Here is a 6,950-nt window from a genome sequence, read left to right on the forward strand (position 1 = left end):
CACACGCTATAAAAGCCTCACAGTCCAGGCCAGGTTGGAGGAATTAATTTTGATGGGCTGACACCCTCTGTGTATATTGGGCCTGATTTATTTACTCTGTGGTGAGATTGTGCAAATGACACACACAGCCCTGGAAGTTTCCTTTTCCTAAGATGTATAAATCACAACCTTTATTGTCCTTCAGAAACCCACAGAGTTGGCCATGAAGTTCAGAATTTAAAGGAACATTGGTTGACAAAAATAGATAGCAACAGTGCATGAAGTGGATGGGAGAGAAGAGAATTAAGTACTCTAAGGACAGTGGGGGTGACTTTTGCTGCTACTGCCTTACTCCTTGAAACCGAGGGAGAAAATAGCTCTGTGTGATCCACAGTAATACAAGTGTGCGTATAAAAGATTTATTTATTTTATTTGAAATTCAGAATTAGAGAGAGAGAGGGAGAGACAAAGAAAGAGAGATCTTCCATCTGCTGGTTCACTCCCCAAATGGTCACAATAGCCAGGGCTGGGCCAGGCCAAAGCCAGGAGCCAATAACTTCATCCGGGTCTCTCATGTGGGTACAAGGGCCCAAGCACTTGGGCTGTCTTCCACTGCTTTTCCAGGCACACTACTAGGGAGCTGGATGGAAAGTGGGGTAGCCGGGACTTGAACTAGTGCCCACATGGGATGCCAGCACTGTGCGTGGTGGCTTAACCCACTGCACCATAGCACCGGCCCCCGGATGTATGTGTTTTTAAGTTTTATTCCTTTGATTTATGTATTTGAAGGGAAGGGAGGCAGAGATAGAGATCTTCCATCCACTGGTTCAATCTGCAAATATTTGGCAATAGCTAAAGCTGGGCCAGGCTGAAGCCAGAAGCCAGAAACTCAATCCAGGTCTCCTATGTGGGTGGCAGGGACTCAAGTACTTGGTCCATCATCTGCTTCCCATGGTGTGCATCAGCAGAAACTTGGAATCCTAAGTAGAGCTGGGACTCAAACCCACGCACTCTAATATAGGCTATAGGTTGTCCCAAGGGGTATCTTAATGCTTACCCCCTGAGTGTTTTATTTGCTAGGGATGGCTTTATTTGTTTATTTTAAGCAAAAGCCTTTATAGAAAATATTTCTTTCAAAGAAAAAGGAAGAGTGAGCCTTTGGCCGGCAATTCATAGTCTTGATTGTGCCTGAAAAGCGCCCATACTTTTTAGAGAATGAAGGTTTGCTCCGTGTTAAGTCTTCCACATGGGAGCTGCTATGAAGTCCTGACTTCAGGGTTAGGTGGGTGTATCCACCATGAACACACGTAATGACTGAGAGCAAGGTGTGAATCAAGTGCAGTCCTCGCTGGCTGTCCTATCTTTCAGAGGGTGCTGGTCACCTGCATGTGCGGAATGAATGTTTGTTGTAAATCCTCAGCTCCTGTAGTGCTTGAGAGTCGCCCACACTGGTGAGCTGTTTCCCTCCTGAGACCAGGGGCGAGCTTTGTAGGTAAGGTGCTAGAAGCTGAGTTGCATGAGTAGGTTAGAGTGTTTCTTATAGGGTCTGAATGCAGTTAGAATGTTTGTTTTTTGTAGCCTTTCGACCTATTGAGAATCAGACTTGACAGCATCATTCCAAGATTTATTTATTTATTTGAAAGGCAAAGTTAGAAAGAGAAAGAGAGAAAAAGATCTTCCTTCCCCTGTTCACTCCCAAGATGGCCACAACAGCCAAGGCTGGGCCAGGCCGAAGCCAGGAGCCAGGAGCCAAGAGCTTCATCTGGGTCTCCTGCATGGATGCAGGGTCCCAGGTATTTGGGCCATCTTTAGCTGCTTTCAAGGCCATTAGCAGAGAGCTGCCTCAGAAGTGGAGCCGCTGGGACTGGAAACAGTGCCCATATAGGATACCAGCTCTGCAGATGGTGGCTTGACCCTCTGGGCCACAGCACTGGGCCCTGGTATCATTCCATTTTAACAACTGTTATATTGGAGTCTATCTCTCCTTTTAGATCTATATAATATTTGCTGTATATATCTAGGTGGTCTTATGTTGGGTGCCCATTTGTTTATGATTGTTATATTTTATTGCTGAATAGGTCCTTTCATCAATTTGTAATGTTATTCTTCATCTCTTTTTACAGTTTTTGATTTAAAGTCTGTTTTATGTGATGTTAGTATAGTTATTCCTTATTTTTAGTTTCCACATGCCTAGAAATGAAAGTATCCTTTTTTAGCCTTTACTTTCAGTCCGTGTGTATCTTTGTGAAGTGAGTTTCTTGTTGGCAGCATATAGTTGGGTGTTGATTTTTTATATGTTCAGCCAATCTCAATCTGTTGGCTGGGGAATTTAATCCATTTACATTCAAGGTTAGTATTGATAGAGAAGAACTAACACCTGTCATTATTCTTGACTGGTAACTGATTTTATCTGTTCTGTTTGTGAATTTAGTAGTGTCATGTGTTTTCATGATGTATACTTCTTTTTTTTAAATTTTTTCTTAGATTTATTTTATTTATTTGAAAGACAGAGTTACAGAGAGAGGTGCTGGATCACAGAGTGAATGGGAGAAGCTTCGGGTATTATACCCAGAATTCTCAAAGCTGCAGGATTCAGAGAGTCTGCTTTCCTCCATGTAAACTGCCCCAGCTCTGGCTCTGGTCACGTCTGGCAACAGTGTGACTACTTGCTGGGCCAGCAGATTTCAGCCACGGCTCTACCACAACCAATTGAAAGCCTGGCACTTTGAGAGTGGGTGGGTGAAGGGAGGAGGTGGGCAGTGTGGCTTCTTCAGAGCAAAGTAATCACTCAGACCCCAGTCAGCTCTGCAGACTGGACTTGAAATCAGTGAGGGACTCTGGAATTCTCAGTTAAAGCTGCCAGTGGCAAGGTGCTACAGCCAGAGTACCACGACAGTTTCCTCCTACCTGGCCTTGGGAGGGTGGCATATCCCAGCTGGGAGCCAGCTGTGTAGGTGCAGGAGAGGCTGGGGAAGTGGCCAGCCATGTCGGCATGTCTGACCTCTTATCTCACTGTCCCAGAGTCCCTGTTCCATTCTCTCCTGTCACTCCTCCACTAAAATTTTTTCTCAGTTACTGGGAATATGGTCCTTCCTTGTTTTTTTCTGGTATCTGTCTACAGCTGAGGTTAGTATAGCTTCTCATTGTTCAGCCATCTTGGATCTCTGAGTCTATGGACTTTTGTTGGGTAATGTAATTAATTGCTTTTGTGTTTACACCACTGTTAGAAGGCTGTTCTGTTATTTGGAGTCAAAAGCATCATTATTTGTCCTTGCCCTTGAGGAGTTGATAGACCAATAAGGAAAACAGACTCTCAGACACGGACACTATTTTGACAGAGGGATGTACAAAGAGGTGTACAAATGCCTTTCATCCTGAAGTCAAGAGGTTCTTCTTATGCTGCAGCTTCTTTCGAAGTGTCATCTTCACGGAGCGTGCCATTCTTGCATCGTCACTTCCTCCCTGTGGGGAAGATGTTCTGTTTCAAGAAAGACCACATCCGACTTCGGGGGCAGAAGAAGAGGGGCCGCTACTGTGCTTACGGATGGGGACTGTGAGAGTTCCCATCCTGGTTCCTCTCCATTCCTCCTGTGGCATATTGACCAGTTACTCCGCGTGCATTTCGTCATCTGTATACGGGGACCGTGTGAGGTCCTAGCTGAGGTCCCGGGGGCACAGCCATCTCTCAGTGGAGGGTGGTCACTGCTGTTTATCAGGCCCCATCAATTTCTGCGACTGCCCCTCACTCGTGGAGAGGTCTTTGGTGAGAAGCTTTCACCCCAGATAAACCCACAGGTGAGACTAAGGAGGAACGATCTTTGTATTGGTGAGACTTCCCGTCCTAAAATAAGGTGTGTTTTTACTTTTTTCTTTATATGCTTCAGTGAAATTGAAATAGTTGTCTTCATATTTCTTACATTTACCTCTACATGTTGTGCCTTTGTTGCTGAGGCCACTATTGTAAATTCTCTCCTTAATTTTCTGTTAATTAGCTTAAAATTTTAAGTAACTAGATTAATTTCATTTCAGGGTTTCCAAGGACTCTCACTATGCAGCCAAATTGTTAAACATCAGAACCCTGAAATAACTGAGGCCAGACAGCAAGCTGGTGCGAGCAGTGCTACCTCCCTACGCCCGATTCCGGTGACTCCTCTGCACAGAGAAGTCTGAGTTCCTCCCTGTCCCTCGCAGCAGCGAGCTCTACTCAGGCAGGCAGGCAGGGAGTGGCCACGTCCACCTGAGAGCCTCAGAGATCATCTGTAGAACAGGACCAATAACCCTCCCCTCCTCAGAGGCTGTGAGATAATAATGTGAAGTACCAAACAAGATGACTGTCGTGCTGTTGATACTAAACTTATGGCTGAAAATACAGATTCCGGGTTCAGGTCAAACAGGTCCCAATCCTACAACCAACCATGTCCTAGCTGTGTGATGGAGGGCAAGTGACTTTGTTTTGTCTGTGAAACACGGGGAACATTAGCACAGACTTTTGAGGGCATGTGTGGGAGTGAGAAGTGACAATTCTTACACAGAGCCTGTGAGGTCCAGTGTGTGCTAAGTGCAAGCTATGTAAGCTGCCATTACTGCAGTCACATGAACATGGTAAGAATGAATGATTGAATGAATGAAAATATTGAACTGAAGTAGTACAATGATCTCTGAAGAAACGTCCAGTCTAGAGTTACCAGCTTTGAATCTCTACTTGAGAATTCTAAGAGCGTCAAACCTAGTGTGTGTTTTTAAGCTTTTATTCAGTAAATATAAATTTCCAAAGTACAGTTTATGGATGACAGTGACTTCCCCCCCCATAACTTCCCTCCCACCTGCACCCCTCCCATCTCCCGCTCCCTCTCCCATCCCATTCAAATCAAGATTCATTTTCAATTATCTTTATATACGGAAGATTGATTTAGTATATATTAAGTAAAGATTTCATCAGTGTGCACCCACGCAGAACATAAAGTGTAAAATACTGTTTGAGTACTAGTTATAGCATTAATTCACATTGAACAACACACTAAGGACAGAGATCCCACATGAGGAGTAAGTACACAATGACTCCTATTGCTGACTTAACAAATTGACACTCTTGTTTAAGGCATCAGTAATCTTCCTAGGCTTTAGTCATGAGTTGCCAAGGCTATGGAAGCCTTTTGAGTTCGCCAACTTCAATCTTATTTCGACAAGGTCATAGCCAAAGTGGAAGTTCTCTCCTCCTTCAGAGAAAGCTACCTCCTTCTTTGATGGCCCGTTCTGTCTACTGGGATCTCACTCACAGAGATCTTTTATTTAGGTTTTTTTTTTCCAGAGTGTCTTGGCTTTCCATGCCTAAAATACTCTCATGGGCTCTACAGCCAGATCCAAATGCCTTAAGGGCTGATTCTTAGACCAGAGTGCTGTTTAGGACATCTGCCATTGTATGAGTCTGCTGTGTATCTCGCTTCCCATGTTGGATCATTCTCTCCCTTTTTTATTCTATCAGTTAGTATTAACAGACACTAGTCTTGTTTATGTGATCCCTTTGACTCTTAGACCTATCATTATGATCTATTGTGACCTGAAATTGATCTCCTGTACTAGTGAGATGGCATTGGTACATGCCACCTTGATGGGATGAATTGGAATCCCCTGGCACATTTTTAACTCCACCATTTGGGGCAAGTCAGCTTGAACATGTCTTGAATTGTACATCTCCTCCCTCTCTTATTCCCACTCTTATATTTAACAGAGATCACTTTTCAGTTAAATTTAAACACCTAAGAATAATTGTGTGTTAATTACAGAATTCAACCAATAGTATTAAGTAGAACAAAAAATACTAAAAGGGATAAAGTATTAAATAGTACATCAACAGTCAGGGCAAGGGCTGATCAAGTCACTGTTTCTCATAGTGCCCATTTCACTTCTACAGTTTTCCTTTTTGGTGCTCGGTTAGTTGTCACCGATCAGGGAGAACATATGATATTTGTCCCTTTGGGACTGGCTTAATTCACTCAGCATGATGTTTTCCAGATTCCTCCATTTTGTTGCAAATGCCAGGATTTCATTTTTTTATTGCTGTATAGTATTCTGTAGATTACATGTCCCATAATTTGTTTATCTAGTCTACCGTTGATGGGCATTTGGGTTGATTCCAGGTCTTAGCTATTGTGAATTGAGCTGCAATAAACATTAAGGTGCAGACTGCTTGTTTGTTTGCCAATCTAATTTCCTTTGGGTAAATTCCAAGGAGTGGGATGGCTGGGTTGAATGGTAGGGTTATATTCAGGTTTCTGAGGAATCTCCAGACTGACTTCCATAGTGGCTTGACCAGTTTGCATTCCCACCAACAGTGGGTTAGTGTCCCTTTGTCCCCACATCCTCACCAGCATCTGTTGTTGGTAGATTTCTGAATGTGAGCCATTCTAACCGGGGTGAGGTGAAACCTCATTTTGGTTTTGGTTTGCATTTCCCTGATTGCTAGTGATCCTGCACATTTTTTCATGTGTCTGTTGGCCATTTGGATTTCCTCTTTTGAGAAATGTCTATTGAGGTTCTTGGACCATCGCTTAAGTGGGTTGTTTTGATGTTAGGAGTTTCTTGATCTCTTTGTAGATTCTGGTTATTAATCCATTATCTGTTGCATAGTTTGCAAATATTTTTTTCCCATTCTGTTGGTTGCCTCTTCACTTTCCTGACTGTATCTTTTGAAGTACAGAAACTTCTCAATTTGATGTAATCCAAATGTTAATTTTGGCTTTGACTGCCTGTGCTTCCGGGGTCTTTCCCAAGAAGTCTTTGCCGGTACCTATATCTTGCAGGTTTCTCCAGTGTTCTCTAATAATTTGATGGTGTCGGGTCATAGATTTAAGTCTTTAATCCATGTTGAGTGGATTTTTGTGTAAGGTGAAAGGTAGGGGTCTTGCTTCATGATTCTGCACATGGAAATCCAATTTTCCCAGCACCATTTATTGAATAGACTGTCCTTACTC

Source organism: Oryctolagus cuniculus, chromosome 11 (assembly GCF_964237555.1).
Source record: "Oryctolagus cuniculus chromosome 11, mOryCun1.1, whole genome shotgun sequence".
NCBI lineage: Eukaryota > Metazoa > Chordata > Mammalia > Lagomorpha > Leporidae > Oryctolagus > Oryctolagus cuniculus.